We start from the raw sequence: 21,259 nt of genomic DNA on the forward strand, positions 1-21,259 counted from the left end.
TATTATTACATTAAGCTTACAGTAGAACAAAGAACACTAAAAATAACTATTGAAAATTATAAAAAAAAAAAAAACGGCGCATGCGTATTTTGAGGCACCGTATTTTTTCTAAGTTTTTTGGCGGGGAAATTTAAGATTTTCAAACAAATGTTAACAACTTGGCATTTTTTGAACATTTTAAAAAATTGGCGAATGCGTATTTGAGGCGCCCGTATTTTTTCTAAGTCTTTTGGCGGGAAAATTGGAGCAATTTAAACAGGGGTTACCATGAGAGAATTGAAAAGAAATTCGACTTAAGTATTCCAATACAAAAATGCGAACAAGTTTTGGCTAACAAATTTAATGCAGACTTTGCAAAGAGTAAATAGATTCAAATTTCATAACAATTGCCGAACAATTTTAAGCTGAAATGATACTGATTTTACTTGAAAATTGAAATTTGCTCCTAAAATCATCCGAAGGCTACACAAAAATTAATTTCTAAGCGATTTTAATGAGTAAAATATTTACTCGGCAAAGCTTGCATACGATTGATGAAAACAGCGAGAAATATTTGGTAAACAATTCGAATTACCAGGGATTTTCAACATTTTGCGAATTCAAGAGAAGCACACTTAACATCGTGAAAATTCGTCTTTCGGTATCGATACAGTGCAACACAAATATAACTAACAATTCCAAGTTTGATGACAAAATGGATTGTTGAAATGATCGTAAAAAAATAAATCAGTCGATCAAAGCTACCGATAAATTCGAGCTGATAACAGTTGATTGCATGACAATTTTGGCCATGAATTGTTTTCATCACTAAAACGGGGCGAAATAACAAAATTTAGACTAAAAATACCAGTGACCTGATAATACAGTATATATGCTGCTGAGAAATTGTGGATCCTCCGAAAACATTCATTGAAAATTGAAAAATCGCGCATAAAATTCGAAATTCTTGCCAGAAAACTACTAACAAATGGCCTAAAATTTTCACCAAGAATTCGTGTTAGAACGCTTAAACAAGGACCCGCACAAACAAGGGATAGCTACTCCTACCTAATTGTCGCACTCCAGTCACCGCTTCAACGTCACATTAGGGATGGCGGACATAATGAGCAAGTACAAAGTAAACGCTATGGACTAGGGATTTCGAGAAATAAAGCCAAACGTGTCTTGAAAAAAAAACCTGTTAAAAGAATATTTTGGACAAAATATATTGCAACTGGGTCGAAAAATCAAATTAGCAATACTCTAGTATTATTCACGAAGGAAATACGCATACGATTTTCAAATTTATTCTGTCAATATTCTATTGTATCTTGCCGCACGGACTCTACGATGTTCACAGCCCAGTGTCTACAATGAAATGACTGGCGGCTTGGCCAAGCCAAGGTTCCTTTATAGTGCGAGTCCGTGTTTAAAAGCCTCAAATTCTTGCCTAAAAGATAACCAACGGCCTAACGGTTTCTTGACGAATCGGGATCTTGCGTTTGGAAACTAACAATCAAAAGATAATTGTAATGTTTTATTGAAAACTTTCGACAAAGGTTATTCAGTTGCAAACTCAAAACAAAAAAAAAATCGTCCTAACACTTCCCCTAAGAAAAAGCGTTTCAGACTCAAAAAGTTTACTGAATGTTGCATGAAAGAATCAAAATGTATAATATTCTGAAAACATATAAACGGCCTAGCTTTTCACAGTAAAATGATAAGTGTCTGAAAGTTTAAATCATTACGCAAACAGTCAAAATTTGAACTGAAAACAAACAAATGGCCTAACGTTTTTTCCAGAGAAATCAATAGTGTCCGAAGCTATAGTCTTAACTGAAAATATATTAACAAAAGTTGATTTAAATACAGAAAAAATGTCACGAATGTCTGAAGCTTAAAATCCTTACTAAAATTGACTGAGCCAATCCAAATTTTATTTGAAAGCAGTCAAATGGCCTAACGTTTTTTCCAGAGAAATCAATAGAGTCCGGAGCTATAATCTTTACTAAAAATATATTAACAAAAGTTGATTTAAATACAGAAAAAATGTCACGAATGTCTGAAGCTTAAAATCCTCATTAAAATTGACTGAGCCAATCCAAATTTTATTTGAAAGCAGTCAAACAGCCTAAGGTTTTTTCCAGAGAAATCAACAGAGACCGAAGCTATAATCTTAACTGAAAATAAATAAGGAAAAATTAAATTGAATACAAAAAATGTCAGGAATGTCTGAAGCTTAAAATCCTCACTAAAATTGACTGAGCCAATACAAATTTTATTTGAAAGCAGTCAAATGGCCTTAAGTTTTCCAGAGAAATTAGTGGCGTATGAGGCTTTTTAGTTTTTACTGAAAGCTCACTGAAACAGAATTTAAACTGAACTGAGAAACGGCCAGTTTGAAGCCTCAACTTTTTATCCGGAATAAGGAAAAATGACTTGACGTTAATTTTCAGAGAGTATCTGAAGGTTTAAATCCTTATCCTTTGTTCAAAGTTGGCTGAAACAATCAAACTTATTTGAATAGAAAACAGGAAATGGCAAAGAAGCTACAGTATCTAGAACGTTGGCTGAAACTGACAAACAGTACAAGATAGGCCTTATAACGGTTTTGGATGCCATTTTGACGAGTAGTCAAACACGTCTTGAAAGAGCAGTGTCTGTATGGAAATCCTATGTCAAAATTTTTTCATAAAACATCGCTTCTGAAAATTCATGGATTGGAAACTTTAGGCACTATACAAAGGATTTTACAGAAAATAACTGAGGAATGTAGCTGTGCTAGAAAGCATCCAGTTGCGTTTTGACCTTTCCATACATTTGTCTGTATAGCAAACCAGCCGTGAACTGCTACTAAAAATAGTTCGCGGGGGAAAAAATACAGGGAAATGTATGGAAAGTTCAAAACACGACTGGACGCTTTCTGGCACAGCTACATCCCTCCAATTTTTTTTCTTAAAATCCTTTTTCCTAGTGCCAAAAGTTTCCAATTCACGAATTTTTCAGAAGCAATGTTTTATAAAAATTATTTGATATCGAAATTCCATACAAACACTGTTATTTCAAGACATCTTTGCCTACTCGTCAAAATGGCGTCGAAAACAGTGATAAGGCCTACAGCTGTATTCAGTTCTTGCTGAAGTGTCTCAACACTGTAATTCTTGCTAAAAACTGACAATGAGCCTTGCAATTTTTTACAGAAAAGTTGTATCAGCTTCAAAATATTTATTAAAATCTGGCCTACAAATGGCCTGATTTTGGAAGTCGCCTTTCATTAACAACCTTTCAAATAATAGAAATGAAGAAAACTGAAAGAGAAAAACATAAAGCCAGACCGTCCACTGAGAAATTGAATGTCTCCACCTTTCTAAAAATTCCTTCTGAACACTGATAAACAGCAAAACATTTTTATTGAAAAATGCCTCAAATTCAAAATTCTTAATGACAACTTGGAAGCAAATGGTCTAACATTTGCTTAGTGGAAGTTGAAAAGCAAACAAAATTAAAGCTCAAGTATCCTAATAAGTAAAATTTAAAATATAAATTTGTCGGAGCATAATTTACAATTTTTAACTTGATAATGGTGCCATGAAGATCCCAAAACATTGATTTTTTTTATCATCAATTTTTGCTTGTATTTGTATTAGTAAATCGAAAATAGACAAAAAATACTTTTCTCTGAGAAATCGTGTCTCAACCTAAAATTGCTTTAAAAGGAAAATTAATAATGTTACTGAAAAGTGACTAATGGCTCCACATTTTCACTGGTAAGTTGTAATTTACAACGAAAACAGTCAAATAATCAAACATTTTTTACTTAAATGTGTCAATTTCAATTTCTGGCTGAAAACTGACAAACACTAGCGGCCTGCCATTTGTATTTTTTTTTTAATAGAAACCGTGGCTCAACATCAACAGCATTACTGAAAGCTAAAAATACAAAATATTATCCGAAAAAATCAAATACCTAGCTTAATCCTTGTATAGCTAAAGTTCCTCTGAAAAACAGCAACTTTCAAACCTTACAACCGACCAAAAACATTAAGTTGTAATATTGCCACAAGGTGAGCAAGTAAAAAAATTTGAATTTATTTGCTTCCATTATTGTCTTAAATTTTCCAAGCTGACTTTTGAGAAAAGCTGAATATTTGAAGAAGATAGAAATCGGTGAGTAGGCCTATTTGCGTAGATTTTTTTCCTTTTTTTTTTTTTTTTACAAAATTACCCATTTTTTGTGCATCACCTCTAACAAAATTAATCTGATTTTCCCCATTCAGGCAGGTTTTCAAAGTTCTCTTCTGATTGCATTAGCTGTTTCTCAAAAACTATCCTGTGTTTTTAAAAGATGAATAACTGATATGTACAATTGTCACAATGTGGCTGAATACGCCTGTTCTTATCCGCAACGATTGAACCTGTTACCTGCGACTAAAACACTTAAACAGATAAATGGTCAATAAATTATTTTCACTGGGAAATTTCACTTAGACATCAAAATCTTCACTCAACAGTAAAAAAGATCTAACTTTGTACTGAGGAAGTTGCTGCATCTCAACTACAGGCAAAAATTGAAAACTGGTAAGCTATTTTATAATTTGGAAACCGCTGTCTCACAAACATGTGACCAAACTATTTTTTAGAAAAGTGGGTGTGTCTGTTTGAACTACGTTCCCCAAAAATTAAGATAAAAAAATACCAATTTTACAGCTGTGTTATTCAGATGTACCAAATAGTCCAACATTTTTAGTGACAAATTTTTTGTTTTATCTCTACCTTTTTGAAGTCTTTACAAGTGTCAATATTTGATCAAGCTGACAATAGTCATTCATGTTATGTTTTTCTTTTACTCACGATTGGTTTGGTAACATCGATTGCGGCTCATACTGCGAATTTCAAAAAAAGGCTAAAATATAAACAGTGGAAAAGACAATTGCATATTCAAGATTTCACTGAAAAATTCGCTTCCATTAACCAGTTTTGAATTATTACAGACAAAAGGCTAAATATATTGACAAATCCAATCTCTCTGAGAAAAGAAAAAAAAGCTTGTTTTTACTAAGAATAATGCCAATATCTTTTCTCAATCAACTAAATAAAAGTGGTCAGACTACAGAAAAGGCCTCAATTCAGTGACAAACAAGTTTTCACATTTTCTTTTTCTGCATGACAGATCGAGTAAACCTCAAGCCTTAACAGAAAACTGTGAAGCTGCCAACACTTTGTTGTACCACATGCAGACGAATCTACTTTACACCAATACCAACTGAATCAGTGAATGAATAATGACTTGACATTGCTACAAAAAAAGTGTTTCAAACTCAACATTCTTCCTAAAAAGCGAGAAGTACCTGCTGAAATCCTCAAGTGATTGATTCAAACTGAAAAAACTACTGGTAAAAAAAAACTACTGGTACTTGTTTCAAGTTACGTTTGAAGTTGGATAGTGAAAAAGAAAAGTATTGATTTCAGTTATCAGAAACAAACTTTTTGGTTTGTTTTGCTTTAATTATAGTCTGACTTTAAAAAAAGAACTGTTGTTGGTGACATTGACTGATGTTTGGACGGACTGAGCAGAAGTCATCATCATAGTCAAGTAAATTGTGGAACATCAGTAGATGGTATTTATTCCCCTGGTCACCGATTGGTCAATTAAGCAGTGATGTCAGTAGGTGTTAGAGGGATTTTCAATCGAGTGTTGTAAAACCAAAACCAAAGTACTTGTCTTGTCAAGTATATACAGTGGTTGTTTGTAAGTCCATCGGTGTGTGCGGGCCTAATGTACATGTACATTCATTGTCGGTAATGAGCTGATCTTAGTTGCTCTCATGTCTTAGTTACAGAAACTTACAATTCCCTTCAATTCAATCTTCTCAGCAAAACATATCCAGGGGTTTTGTCCACAAGTTACAAGCACAAGCCTAGAAGGTCCACGATATCCATGTTTTTTTTTTACAGCTGTGGTTTAATACTAGGAAAGTTTTTTATGGCTATCTGCATTCTGACTAGTTGGAATTGGAAATATTGGCAGAATGTAATTTCACATTTAAGGTGTCAGTCATTTCCACCGCATTTAAAAGTTTCAATCATTTCAGAAGCTGTTAGTTTTTGTTTAGGTTTGTTGCAAAACGTTCTAGTGTAAATCTTTTTAAAAATATTTAGCGAGAGTCCAACAGAACGAGGTTATGGGTCGCATTGATGTATGTATTGTTTGTGCGTTTTCTGTGGTTGTAGTGGAGAGCCTCTCAGTTGGTAGAAAGACCGAGTCATTTGTTGCCAGCATCATCTCCTTCCGTTCAGTAGAGAAGTTCGCTGTTTTGTTTGCCATGAACTGCTTAGTACCGTTTGGTCATGTGTAGGCTCTTAATTATACCTTTGGTTGTCCCAAACAAGTGCGTCCAGTTTGTGTTTGTTTACTACATTCAACAGTTGCTCGTCCTCGTCTGCTCATCTCGAAAAGACTGTCAATGTCACCAACGACAGAATCAAACAATGATTCTAGACAGATGAATGTTCTGTACCTTTATACTCTGTTAACAGAGGTTTGATCGGACAATGCATAGGAAATACAAATTTGGTTTAGCTGCTTTCATTTTATACCCGCTATGAATTATCACAAAGCACTGAATTTTGTTTTCTTTGCATCAGGAAAGTTGTTATTCATGTGTTGCACTGTATCAACCACAGCAGCTTGAAATTTATTTTAATTCATTTGTTTCAGAAAAATTGAAGAAAAGCTATAAAGCCAAGTACGTGGGCGTTCACTTCCAATTTATCCCAAATTTGGTGCAAATTAATTATTTCACAGAATCGCTCTGGACTACACGTTAGCCGCCCAGGACCTAAATTTCGCTCACTTTGCGGTTGCCATTGAAAGAAAATAACGCCTAGTACTCTGGCCAAAAGATACCAGATTAACCCACATAGAGGACGAACGCACGCATCAACTGTACTCTAAACTTTGCGATCCAGTTACTCCTCCCCCGTCCCCCCTAAAAATCTTAATGTATATCATAGTTGATGCTTGCACTATTGCATTACACCTAATGCTACCCTAAAGACCGGTTTATCTTCAAAATAAGCAGCCTATATGCGGGTGAATATGGTAACCTTTAAGCTGCGCTCAATCAGTATCAATGTTATTGTATCTACCTCTACTTAATTGATCTCTCTCGCTTGCCTCCTTGCTTGCTTGCCTAATTCCAGTATCTGAATGTTCCTTGTATCCTGAAAAGAATAAAGAAAAGTTGTGATTAATGCAATTACACCAGGATATTTAGCACGGCGGACGCTTGTGCCTGCCAATACAACTATCCCTGTCAATGTTGTAGAATTTTTTTTACGCGACACGACCGAAGGTTGTATGAGTAGGTATAAATCTTTTGGTATTTCCGCTTTAATGCATCAGTCAATTCCAACAGTACCCATCCTCCATCCCCCCCCCCCCCCCCCCACCGGACCGAGCCCCAGGAATTAGGATTTTTTTGAAAATAAACTGGCAAATAGCCCACAGCCGAGAGAAACTGGTTGTTCAAATGCGCCAGGGTTCTAGCTCAAAAATGTTTTATTTCCTTGGTCCTCATCTTATTGCAAGAAAATCTAAGCTAATTCAGGTCAAATTTAGTCCTAGCTGGCTAGGCTATTGTAAACAAAAATTTTATTCCGGTAATGCACTACGTCTGCTTATACACCCATCTTTATATAAACACCCCTTCCCCCCCCCCCCACACACACACACACACACTCATCATCATCGTCATCTTTATTTAAACACAGTAAATACATCAAGCTCTAACAATTTAATATAAAAGCTACAACTTATTACGAGTTGTTTGTTACGAGTTTTTGTCGTCTTTCGGTGTCGACGACGCGTTCATTTTTTGATCAGTTGTATCTGTTTTATGGCTCGATCGACGAACAACAGCCTCGCCTCCGCCATGTTCCCCGACTCAGCTCCGTCTTTGCTCACTACTGGATCACAGGAAACAGCACCACCAAGCGATGCCGCCGCGATTTCCTCCGTAGCGCAGCCCGTTGGACCGACTTTCAGCGGTGAGGCATTGGCCCAGGCGATGTCGCGGGCTTTATCGGACTGCCTACCGGGGATTCTCGCGTCGATGCAAGGCCGGGACATCGCGCCTTAGCACACCGCCCCTTCGAGCACGATTCCTGCTGGTCCTTCGACTTTTTCATCCATTTTACCGACGGGATCATCCGCCTTGTCAGGTAATATTGTTGTTCCTTCATTTGTTTCTACCTTTTCCACTCTTCCATCTCCCGCCTTCGGCTATCCCTCGTTTTCTCTGTCGTCAGCTTCGCAGACGTCAGCGAGCGTTGGGGGCGTTCCTTTTTCGTCCTTCCCCACCATTTCATCCACGGCTCCTGTTATTGGGAAAGACTTCGTCATCAGCCCTGGCTTCTCGCCCATCCCCCACAAGCTGGCCAACAAAATTACGAGCGGCCAATTCGTGGAGCTGGCGGACCTTCTTCTGGACAACCTGAAGGTAAACGAGTCGGAGACTCAAACCTTCCTGGAGGGTAAACTCGTGGTCGCTCCGGCTCATAAAAGAACGGTGGAAATACAAGATATCCTTACATGGGTGGAGGCATTTACCATTTATTGCCTAGTACTGTGCGCTTCCCAACCATCAAGATGGGCTGATGTCTCATTACAAGCTTCTGGTTATCTAGACGGCAAAGAAATTCCCTGGGAAAGCTTGGCAACAATACGACACCGCATTTCGGAAAGATGCCGCCGCGACAGGCCTGAGGGATTGGTCAAAAATGAATCCTGACCTTTACAACTTTCATGAGCTGGTTCCCAGCTCGTCTGCTTCGTCTACTCACCAGCCTAAGGCTCTATCCTCGCCGCAAGGTCTTGACCACAACCCTCGCTCCACCCAGTTCTGCCATTCGTGGAATGCTGGTGAATGCCGTTGGCCCTTTGGCCGGTGTCGGTTTCGCCACGCCTTTGAGGCCTGCACTGGAGATCACCGCAGTACATCATGCCCATACCGGTCTTCCCAGGCAGCTTGGCCCTCCCAGTCACCCACACCATCGGGGGGCAAGCGACGACGGCGCTAATTTGTAAATAGTGTAAATATTTAAACAGTCTGCATTCCTGTCAGCTGCGTTTCAGTTCTTCAAGTTCAGGTTGTGCTCTCTCCAGTTGTTCTTACTCCTCCTCTTCACAGCCTTACGGCTCAGGCTCCAGTACTATGAGGACCGACACCCCTGTGCATCATGACCCCTCCGAGTTTGCTATCCCGACCATCGCTCATCAGGCTTCTACAGAGGTTCCTTGCCAGGCAGGGATTCCCCAGTCCACGGACAGTCTCTCTCAGCGCCCCCCTACCTTGGATCCATTACCCTCTCTGGACAGTTCCTTTTCCCCCTTGCATCCTCCAGGTACGGTCTCTCCCATCAACGTGGACAAGCTGAAGTTCGAGTTACGCCATTTCCCAGACAGGGCTAAGGCGGAGTATGTCATTGCCGGTCTTCGCCACGGTTTCCATTTAGGCTTCAACTCGTCCTCTGTCTCCCTGAGATCGGCCGCGGGAAACATGCCTTCAGCTTCGCTTCAGCCTTCAGTTATTGACTCTTATTTGCAGAACGAGTTGGTCAAGGGAAGAATAGCTGGCCCCTTTCCTACTCCTCCTATACCCAATCTTCACATCAGTCGCTTTGGGGTGATTCCTAAGAAACATCAGCCCAGAAAATGGCGTCTTATCCTTGACCTCTCCAGCCCGACAGGGGCCACCGTCACTGATGGTATCCCAAAGGATATGTTCTCCGTTCAGTATATGTCAGTGGATGATGTCATCAGTGGGATTATGATGTATGGCCGTGGGACGCTGATGGCCAAATTCGACATAGAGAGTGCCTATCGGATCGTGCCAGTGCACTCGGACGACCTTTTTCTTTTGGGAATGCAGTGGAGGGGTAGCTTCTTTGTCGACCTAGCTCTTCCTTTTGGTCTGCATTCGGCTCCCTTTATCTTCACGGCCATCGCGAATTTACTGGAGTGGATTGTTCGTCATAATTATAACGTGGTTTTTCTCAAGCACTATTTGGATGATTTTCATACCTTGGGCCCACCCAATTCATCTCAGTGTGAACAAAGCCTTGCTGCCTGCATAAAACTTTTCGCTGACTGGGGTGTCCCGTTACACCCCGATAAACTTGAAGGTCCTTCTACAGTCATGACAGTCCTTGGCATTGAGTTGGACTCCGTTGCTCTTCAGGCTCGTTTACCAAAGGAAAAATTTGACCGTATTATGGGTCTACTGGATGAGTGGTCGTGCAAGAAGCATTGCAAGCGTAAAGATTTGGAGTCACTTATTGGGCACCTGCAACATGCCTGCAAGGTGGTCCCACAGGGTCGTACTTTCCTGCGTCGGATGATAAATCTTCTGTCAGCCTTCAGAAAAGATGACCACCCTATTCGGCTGAATAAAGATTTTCACTTGGACCTCACCTGGTGGCGAGACTTCTTCCGCGCATGGGATGGCTCCAGTTTTTTCCTCTTCCCTCAGTGGGCCCCTTTGCCCGATTTTCAAGTGTCCTCGGACGCGGCGGGTTCCCTTGGCTATGGGGCTATCTTTGAGCGGGAATGGTTTACTGGTGCGTGGTCGTCTACCCAAATGGCATTGTCTATGGCCTACAAAGAGTTATTCCCCGTGGTGGTAGCGGCTTCTCTTTGGGGCTCCCGGTGGTCCACCAGACGTGTGGAATTCTGCTCTGACAATATGGCTGTTGTTGAGGTCCTTATGGTCCGGAACCTCTCGCGAACCTACCTTGATGGCCCTCCTCCGCCACTTGTCCCTCTTAGCAGTGCCGCATTGTTTTTCCTTCACCACAACCCATGTAGCAGGAAAGCTAAACCCGGTGGCTGATGCTCTTTTTGCTTTAATTTTCAGAAGTTCTATTTTTTGGCACCTCATGCAGCAGCAACAGCAACTCGAATTCCGGAAGCCATCTTGGAGGAGCTTCCGGCTCTAACCCAAAAATGTCAGTTCTATCTTTCCAATGGGCTTGCCCCATCAACCCGGCGCGTTTATTCTTCAGCTCAAAAACAATTCCTAGACTTCTGCATTCAGGATGGCAGTGTGAACCAGGACGGCTTCATTCTCCCAGCTTCAGAGCAGACCCTGATGCGTTTTTGCTCCCACTTGGTGGACCGCCTCCATCACACTTCAATCAAGGTGTATCTCTCTGGAGTCTGTTCTCTACACATTGATATGAGGTTCGGTGATCCCCTTGCCAACTGTCTGCAGCTCCAAAGAGTACTACGTGGGATTAAGCGGCATCAGGGCTCCCGAACGAACTCACGCCAACCAGTCACAGGCGACTTGATGAAAGCTATTCACGGCATTCTGACTCTCTCCGACTATACCCAGTCCATGATGTGGGCCGCATGTTGCGTGGGTTTCTTTGGTTTCTTGAGGGCCGGGGAATTCACTGTCAATTCTCCCTTTGATCCTAACGTTCATCTGACACTTCAGGATTTGCAGCTGGACTCTACCTCTGATCCGTCTTGTTTGCGGGTTCATATCAAGTGTTCAAAAACGGACCCTTTTCGTCAGGGCTGTTTTATCTACCTGGGGCGTGGTCGCACATCCATTTGCCCTATTTCTTCAGTTATGGCTTACCTTCATCAGCGGGGCCCGGCACCTAGTCCTCTCTTCATTCACCAAGATGGTCGCCCTCTAACTTGATCGCAACTGTCGGATTTTCTTAAGTCTACGTTGTCTGCTGCGGGGATAACCGGATCTTTTTCAGGTCACAGTTTCCGCATCGGAGCAGCCACTACAGCCGCATAACAGGGTCTCCCTGATCATTTGATTAAGACCTTGGGTCGTTGGTCCAGTGATGCTTACCAGTTATATGTCAGGACTCCTGTGCAGTCGTTTCTCAACGTCACGGGCAGGTTGATTTAGCAGGTATGTTTGATCTCAGGATAACACTTAGTATTTGGGCCTCGGGATCTGGCAGTGTTTTCGTTAGCGGCTCGGGCTCCCCCAGCCACAAGCCCCTCTTTAGGCTCCGGGCTATTGTTCTTGGTTAGCCCGGAGGTCCCTTCGGCTTGGTGTGGGGACTCATGGCTGGGTTGCGGGGATTGCCAGCCATGGGAGCGTTAATATTGTCTAGGGGCTGGCTGGTCACAGTGGAGGCCCCTGGGACTTCCCGGGCACCCTTCTTCCACTCAGCTTAATGCAGTTGTTAAATGAAGTTAAATAGGGTTAAATGTAATTTAACTTAGTTAACGACTTGGAGCAAGTTTGCTCCGTGGTGGCGTGGCGTAGCGAGGCGTTAGCGTTTATTGGCGTATAGTTTGAGCACGGGTAGCACATTAGCGTTTGGGCATTTGTTGTTACATTATTGTTTGGGGCCTGGTTCAGGTCTGCAGGCAGTTGCATGGCCAGCGGTATTCTCTTGCAGTTTAGGCGTGCTCCTTTGCACGTGCTCGGAAATTTACTCTACTCAGCGTTTTTCGTGGCGTGGCTAGTTTATCGCGTTTTGTTGGGCTTTTCTTTCCCTCCCTTCCCTCCCAGTAGTGTTACCTTGTTATTGTTGGGGATTGGTGTTGGGGGTTGGTTAGGGTTAGGGTTAGTTCGTTGTCTTATGTACTTATTATTTTTCCACTGAGCTTTTTGTCTCAGTGTGACGGGTGCTAGGGTTGGGGCTGGGTTGCGGGCGGGGCTCGTGGCTGGGTTGTGGGTAGGGCAGGCTTATGGGGTGTTCTACCTACCTGGGTTTGGGTTGGCGGTACCAGCCCCTGGCTCCTGGGCACCCAACCTCCATTTGCGACATAGGCGTTAAATGCAATTTAACTAGGTTAACAACAAAGAAAAGCTGGCATTCATTGGGTGGTCAGCGGCTCTTGGTAGGTAGCGCATGCGCAGAGCACTGCTTTGTAGTGGCGTTTAAGCGTGGCGGTTCGTAGCGTTTTTGTGGAGTATTCTTGTCAGATTGTCTCGGTTTTCTGCCCCTCTCTCCCTCTCCCCTTGATTCCCCTTTTTTTCCACTGCTTACGCAGTGTGACGGGAGTCCGGATGACCAGGTGTGGGGGCTCATGGCTGGGTTGCGGGGATTGCCAGCTTTGGGAGCGTATTACTGTCTAGGGGCTAGCTGGTCACAGTGGAGGCCCCTGGTACTTCCCGGGCACCCTTCTTCCATTCAGCTTAATGCAGTTGTTAACTAACTATTAAAAAAAAAAGTACACTAAAAAAGGGTATGGGATTCCTTTATAAAAAAATCACCACTCATAAGCCCCCCACCCCTTGAAGAGGAAGTGGAGTTTCACCTTGAGATGGATGACTCAGACAATGGCATTGACAATGATGAACAAGACAAGTTTGAAGTAGAAAGCCTTAATTAACCTTGTGAAGTAAAACTGAGATCAAAGTCTGATCTTGTTTTGTTATGTTCCGGTTGAGGATAGTGTTTAGAATTTGGGCTTGTAGAAAAATAAAGTACCTTCTGGTATCAGCTTGTTTCGGAACATTTTTTACTCCACTTATAAGCCCCCCCCCCCCCCCCTGACCCCTGGGATATACACCCACCCAAAACTCGTTACAAAATTGTATAAGCCAAGGGCTTAAAACTGGGATTTTACGGTATGCTGGTAATGCATCTGGGTGTGTTTAGTATAAATATTGATCAATAAAGAAATTAAGTTAACGAAAATAACTACTCACCTCTTTAAACAATTTCCTACTGCTGGAGGATGATGTTTTCTTTTGTTCATTTTATTTTGTCCCGTCATGATGTCTGAAATTAACATAGGAAGAGAGATGTGTATAATTATCATACACACATGCTGGTTAAGATCTTGTTCTTTACTAGTGGTCAAATAACCTTGTCCAATTCCCAGGGTCCTCTTGGGAACAAGGTTGGCGGTTGAACAATAAATTAATTATTGGAAAAGAGTTTGAATCCTGGTCACTTCTACAAGTATTGGGCTCCAGGTTATCCAAATTCTGTCATCCTGACTGCATTGAGGACAAAAGTGCAAAAGGGTACTGGGGTAGGGGGTTGAGGGTTTGAAGGATAGGGTGTAGCGGTTTCAACTTCCTGCCTTCCAACTCCGCCCTTTTCAGCTTCTGTACCATAACTTCCCTATATTTCTCCTAGTTCTGGCCACTTGCAAATGCTTTATTTCTATTTTCAATTCTCTTTAATACCAAGTTTTTGTCTCCCACTCTCGCCTGCCCATTTAATCATACATTTGAATCCCTTACAAAGTACGCTGAATCTCTGGGTCCTTATTACTACGCTTATCAGTTGAGTATGCAACAAGGGAAGTTTTGCGCCCAAGTTTTACTGTTAAAACCCTGCTGTTGTCAGGGGCAACAGGTAGTTTCCATTGCAAACAGCTCGTGCTATTGACATCATAAATCCTGTGCGCGCAAAATTAGAAAAATTGACTGCAAATGTTCAAATGTTTATACCAAAGATCCCTTTAAGCTCAAGTTCTTCGATGAATGCAGTTTAAAATTACCTTCCCACAGGTAGCGATTGTATGGTCATGCACCAGTGACTGAAAAGAATAAATGCCGGAATTCACTAATGCAGCTGGAATCATAAAGCTGATCCATTTCAGTTCATCTATTTCTTTGTATTCCAGTATATTCTGCTTTCAGTTGGCACTTCGCCATTTTTCAGAAGTGCGGAGATTTCGCGCGCACAGAAGACTGATGTGGTCAATACCATGGGATGCTTCTAACGGAAACTAGCTCTGTCCCCCCTGACAACAGTGGAGTTTTAACGGTGAAACTTGGGCGCAAAACTTACTGAACTGCATACTGAACTGATGAGCATAGTAATGAGACCCTTTCATTCACTACCCATAATAAATTTTTATGAACTCTGTGCTGTAGAAGACTAAGCCAAGCTACAGTGCACCTTATCTTTTTGGTGAATATGCTTGTCTCTGAATAGGACTCTGACTTGGATGTACTGTGTGAAATTGGCTCCTAATTGCGCTAAAGGAGACATGGTACAGAAGCCCAGAGCCCTGTATGCTGGGGAAAACAAAGAAGATTTACAACACCGATTGTTGTGGCAAAACTTGGGTGGCAGAGAAGGCAGAGCCTGTCCCCTAGAGTAGTGGTATGTTCGTTAAGGCCACATTTGATTGTGACTCCACAGGCAGACCACCCTCTGTTTGTGTGGAGTAATTGCTATTTGGAACTCACACGACAGGATCCGTTGAAATTTTGTGGACATAAATGATTAAAGTCGCCTTTTACCTTTATGTTGAAATAAAGTTTCAAGGAAATGTTGATTGAGTCACCCATGATTTTGCTGAAGATTCAGAGCCGTAGAAACCTTTGTCTGGTGAGTTTACTGTTACCGGCCTAAGGCCAGTACTAGAGGTAACTACTGGCCTTAGGCTCAGGTAGGTTTCAAACTGCATGTATGATTTGTAGCAAAGTCAGCGACAAAAGGGATTCTAAACATCCGGTCCATTTTAAATTAGCCAACCAACACTTTGCAGCCGTTGCACTTCAAATACCCAACTCTGCCCAGCACGGGGGTTTTAACACTCGACACGGCTCAGAATGGCAAAGAACACCGCCAAGACTCAATCAACATTTCCTTGAAACTTTATTTCCACTTAAAGGTAAAAAGCGACTTTAGTATCTCCACTAAAAAAATTTCAACCAATTGTGTTGCATAAATATAAAGCCTCAAGTTCTAAGTGGCAATTACACCACACAAACAGAGGGTAGTCTGCCTGTGGTAACTCTAATTATACAGTATAAGGTTAAGAAGGCGCTTGTGAAGACATTGCAAAAGTTTTACGCAGTCCTTTGAATTTCTTCAAAATAGCGCATACAAGATTCAACATATAAATTAGATATTTAGATAATTAGATATTTATCGATCGATAAAATCGATAACGCTAATTATTGAAAAATTGATAATTATCGATTACTCACAACAAACCATTTTATCCAATTTTTATTGATTTTTGATGTGATTAACTAATTTCTATCGATTTTCAATTTTATCGATTTGCTACCCCGGGTTTTAAAATAAACTCAACTATTGTGCTTGGGTTTCTTGACTTTCTTCTATGCGCTGAGCCCCTTATGCACCAGTCAATTGAAACCCCCACCCCCCTGGACCCGGGACAGATAGGGGGATAATAGGAGAATATAAGCACTTTTGATGAAAGATCTGTCCCCTGGGGGTGGTAGATAAGATGTGTTTTGCTTCTTTATATGTCCCCACCTCGGGGAATCAGGGAGATTTGACTGTGGTTGACTGGTACCGAAGTTCGTCACGAAGTCAATCGATTGCACATCGTCATTTTTGCGCCATCCGGATTGGCTTATATTGGCAAAATGCTTCGCAAAATTTGGTTTAAAGACAATTCAAAAGTAAGAAGAAAATTCATTCCAGTTCTATGGAATAACTCTGCCTACAAACCCATGGTACAGCTATGGGTACAAAAATGGCAGTCGCCTTTGCCATTATATTATAGGTAAGGTTGAAACAGAGATTTTAAAACCACTCATTTGGAAATGATATATAGACGATATATTTTCGCTCTGGACTTTAAGGAGAGGAGATAATGCAGTTCATTGAGTAAGCAAACAAACACCACCCCACAATTAAATTTACGGCTGAAATTTCAGAAACGGAAACATTTCTGGATTAACAAACATTTATAGGCGAAAGATTCAGAAGCAATTCAGTTCTTGATGTTCGTACGCAGCTCAAACCTACTGAAACATTTCAATATACGCACTTCTCTTCGTGCCACCTACCAGGGGTAAAAAAAGGCTTCATCAAAGGCGAAGCACAGAGACTTCTCAGAACAAACTCTTCTAAAAATTAATATTTGAAAAGCAAATTCATTAAAATCCTACATCACACCTACAGGAAAGAGGTTATCCCGAGAACCTTGTTCAAAGGACCCTCTCAGAAGTGCAATTTGGAAACAGGAAATTAGCACTCCTTCAAAAACCAAAGGAGAACAAACGAGTCTTGCCTTTCGTAACACAACACCACCCAGCAGTCATGAAAGACTGGCATTTAATAGAGCAACAACCATTGCTCAAAGAAATCTACAAAGACCTGCTTCTCATATGTTACAATGAGGGGGCGGTCAATCAAAGATATGCCAGTGAGAGCCAAATTATACGCTAGGGAGCCGTGCAGGCCTGTTACTCTTGTACCCAATATGATTGCTTGCGATAATCCTGGCTCCCCTATAGAGTGGCTCCATTTCGAATGCGTGGGACTTGTGGATGCACCAAGTCAAAAGTGGCTTTACACTGAATGTGCTGTTTAACATTTTCAAAGCAATCACTGTTCAGAAATGCTCTGTTGCAATGTGAAATTCATATTCTTGCAAAATTTAATAATCAGTAGCAAGTTTTGTTAAGATGTATTACAAGAAAACTATTGCCTTATTAAAGTATATTTTGCTCCTAATCAACAGTGTGAACGGTTTCATTTTGTTTTGTTTTGTTTGGTTTGGGTTTTTTTTAATCCCTTGCCCATTTGTTTCCAGGGGTAGGGGAATTTTATCTCAAGATTTTCCCCAGGGGCTGGAGGTTTTGGTATGATTTGATCAGGGCCTTTGTCAAATCCCCCTATTTGTCCCGGGTCCGGGGGGGTGGGGGTTTCAATTGACTAGTGCATTAGTCTGTATAAAATGTCTCTTTGTCTCGTAAGCCTTACTTTTATATCCACTTAAACCATTAACCACGTTAACGTAAGCTTACTTACAAACAGAAAGATTTTACGAGCTTACCCGTTCGCCTTGCCTGTTTACATGTAGCTCCGCTAGCTAGCTGCAGTGTAGTATTAAAGTTCTGCAGGGCGAGCTCTGCTAGCTTTCAGCTCTCTAACGGTAAACCAGCACACTGAAAGGCAAATTAGGTGATTTAAGTTTATCTATATATGCAAAAGTACAAAAATATTCCTAACAGAGAGAACATAAAAGCGCAGTTGTAAAGTTTACTGACCTTTTAGCTGGCACATGTTCAACGACCCTTGCCACAAGATGGACGATCAAACCAGTTCAAAACTTTCAAAGGTTCATGGGAAATGACACGCAACTCGCGCGTTGTTCGCGCGAATGGAAACTCGTACCCAGATCTCCCGGGGTCAGGAGGAGGGGAGGGTTGGGGTTTGTACCATTGCAGTTATGTCCTCCGTTGCAGACATGTCCTCTGACGTCATGTGATATGATGGGCCAATCACATAATGCGATCTATCTTGGCCCACGCGAATTAAGACTGGTAAAGAGACTCCGTTGCAGTTCGGTCTTCGAGCAAAATTGGTTATTCGACGGGGTGAGGGTAAGTGGCAAATATATTTGACTTGATTTGAAAGCGACGTAACTGAGCGGCTTACATCGATCGACTTCGTTTAAAAATCGAAAGCAACAGTATGTGCGTTGGTGTTCAGTTTCCATAAGCCTCTAAAGTCTTGTTCATACTATCCTCGTAAATAAGAGGATAAATCAGAGAAGGAAATGCTAACATTGAGCTTACGATCTAACCGACAAGAGGTCACAAGAAGGAGGACGCTTCTTTCCCGACAAACGGGAGAGCTTCAAACTCAACGATTCTCCTTGATCTTCGTATCATAGCATTCCAATTTTCTCTAGAAACCTAGTGCACCCAAATTAAAAAGCAAAATTGCTGTGACTTAGAGCGCAATATGTTCGGCAACGTTCTGAAGTTTTATTACAATAGTACCGTTTCAATTGTTCAGTTGTGTCCTCAGTCTATATACATTTTTGGGACATCAGTTGTCCGGTTTTCAGTACCATTTATTTGTCGCAAACAAACACTCAGGGAGCCCAAAGGAGAAGCGCGACACAAATCTCAGTACTCACGTCTGTCTCATGTTTTTAATCTACCGTCGCCTTACTTCTGTTACTTTAAAACTAACTAGCGGAATTTGCAGATTTATGTCTTTTTGTCTTCACTGAGAGCGTTTTTTAAGTCGTTTTATACGAAAGTCATAAAGCGCTTTGTGATGTTTTATCTGATAATTACCACAGTGCGCTTTGTGGTTTTGTATGTGAAGCCATAAAGTGCTTTGTGGTCAGTTTTAGGGCATTCAACAATGAAAACTGGGTGTTTCCTTGACACCTACAAGCATATCACACGATCTTGTGAACATTATATGATTTTTCCAATTTTATCACCAGAGAGCGCTTTGTGGACTAAAGAAGGTGCCACAGAGCGCTTTGTGGCCTAATCAAAACACCACAAAGCGCTCTGTGGCGCGGTTATTACAACCGGAGATACTAGTGAATATGGGGTCTCTGCGGATAAGCCTAGAAAGGCTTGTGAGCTTTCCAGCTCAATATCATGACTTTTGCTAACCCTTTAAGCCCCGATAGTGCCATATGGCACAAGATGCAATTACATGCTCAATATTCAGTCAATTTGTGTGAAATTTGCACAACTAAAAGATCTTGGAAAGATCTGCATATGGAAGGCATAATATCATGCCCCACTCCTATACAAGACTTGATCAGTGCCACCCCTGCAACTTTTGGAACTTTTTATCTTTGTACTTTTTAGGCCAAGTTAATATCTGACAACAACCAATGCACTGAGAGCTGCAAATTAAGCTACAGTTTAGGGACATACCCAATCTGTACAAGGAACAGGAAAATTTTAAACATTTTTATTTTTTCATTTTGGGCACTTGTCAATTCAATCTGTGACCTCCTCCATTTCTTTTGGTGTGATTTATAGCATACCCCAGAAAACACCTTTCAAATGGTATATCACATGTGGTCTCCTGGTTTATAGTTACCGATTTAGAAAAATTTGGCATTTCCCTCGGGGCTTAAAGGGTTAAGAAATACTAATGTAACGATACCTGTCAGTGATTTTGGGCAATAAATAAAGTTGAAAAGTTATGTTGAAAGTGCGTTGCTTTGTGGCACCTAGTGAGTCCAATTCAGACTGAGTAATTCGGAACACTTGAAACCGCACTGAGAAAGGAGCTCAGCAATTGGCAGCACGATGAACTATCAGTCAATTATTTCATTTTTTTTTTATCCATTATAATCCAGTTTTTCAAGTGATTTCAAATCAGATAAATCACTGCCACCCAGCGCAAGTTTTATTTTTTATTTTGGTGGGAGGTGAAGGGGAGTGGAAATAACAGGCTCTTCTACAGCACCGGCCGATTTCTTTGACCCTCGAGCAAAGTTGTTTTACGATGACGTACTTTTTGGTAATTCGGTTCTCATCAGAACAGCAATCTGTTGTTATCTGATTGACTTCTTAACAATGTGCGATAGGCCCTTCATCAGTACAGATATCATCCTGTTATTTGTTTATACGTTTTGTATTTGCTGCTGCTTCCCAGTCGTAAATGATTATACTTTGTCGGGAAAAATGGTCTACTATCGGAGCACGAATTAAGTTCTCATGCCATACCTTGTAATCAAATGATCGAAAATCACGTATTTACTGGTAAAATAGCCTCACTCAACGCGTGAAGAATGACACTGAGCTTAACCAATCAGGGAGATCCAGTTTCTTAGGATCAAAGCCGTCGTAATACCTGGGCGCTGAAAGCCCCGGGAAAATAAAAACAAGATGGGCTATTTACATCATCCAAAAAACCTCAACTTCGTGAATCAAAACAATATCGAAAAGCAAAAGCACTCGAATGACAAATGAAAGGGCCCAGTAGTTTACGCCATAAATGAGTGAAGGTGTACACGCTCTCCCCTTTTTCCCCTAGTCATACTTTTCCCCACACGTTAACTTTTCCTCCCCCTCCTTCACTCTCTGATCACTCGGAATACTGTGGCTTCTAGGCGGAACCCTTAGCACATTGTACAAGCCACAACTTGTCTAGTAAAACGCAGAGAAAATGGTACTACAAATCCTCTGTGTTATAGACAGCACTGAATTCTGGTAGCCAAGATATATTTGGGCAACAAAAATCCTAAAACCGTCTCTGTTCACAAACGACTAACAAGTTCCATTAAATTGCGTTCAGCGCCCCTTACAAAGTTTTGTCCGCGCGCCGGTGTCTACCAACAGCGTTGGTCAATAGGGTTGCTTATGATGATCAATAGAAGTCTTTCCTCTCTTCAATTAATGAAAAAGTGTGTTCAGCATTGAAGCCAGCTGGAACATCATGAAAGTTAATATATTCACAGATAGAAAGGAAAATCGTACCTCAATCGAATTTTACAACTCATTACTCGAACGTTTAGCGGGTTAAAGAGGCCTCATCAAAGCAAAATCGGCCGCTGATTTTCGTTAGCATTACGAGC

The 21,259-nt window shown here is 41.2% G+C and overlaps 1 long non-coding RNA gene and 1 pseudogene across 1 annotated transcript; one reads left to right on the top strand and one right to left on the bottom strand.

Annotated features, from left to right (window-relative positions):
- Positions 1 to 499: 499 nt before the first annotated feature.
- LOC146458342 (uncharacterized) lies at positions 500 to 18,021 on the bottom strand. The gene is made up of 5 exons (XR_014858176.1): positions 17,964 to 18,021; positions 17,750 to 17,861; positions 13,677 to 13,749; positions 2,392 to 7,203; positions 500 to 1,043 (listed from the first exon to the last, which is right to left on the bottom strand). It is a non-coding gene; the product is annotated as an uncharacterized LOC146458342 (long non-coding RNA).
- Positions 9,195 to 12,182, top strand: LOC146458343 (uncharacterized; annotated as a pseudogene).
- Positions 18,022 to 21,259: the final 3,238 nt, after the last annotated feature.

The sequence above is a fragment of the Pavona decussata genome, unplaced genomic scaffold (assembly GCF_977016875.1).
Source record: "Pavona decussata unplaced genomic scaffold, jaPavDecu1.1 SCAFFOLD_233, whole genome shotgun sequence".
NCBI lineage: Eukaryota > Metazoa > Cnidaria > Anthozoa > Scleractinia > Agariciidae > Pavona > Pavona decussata.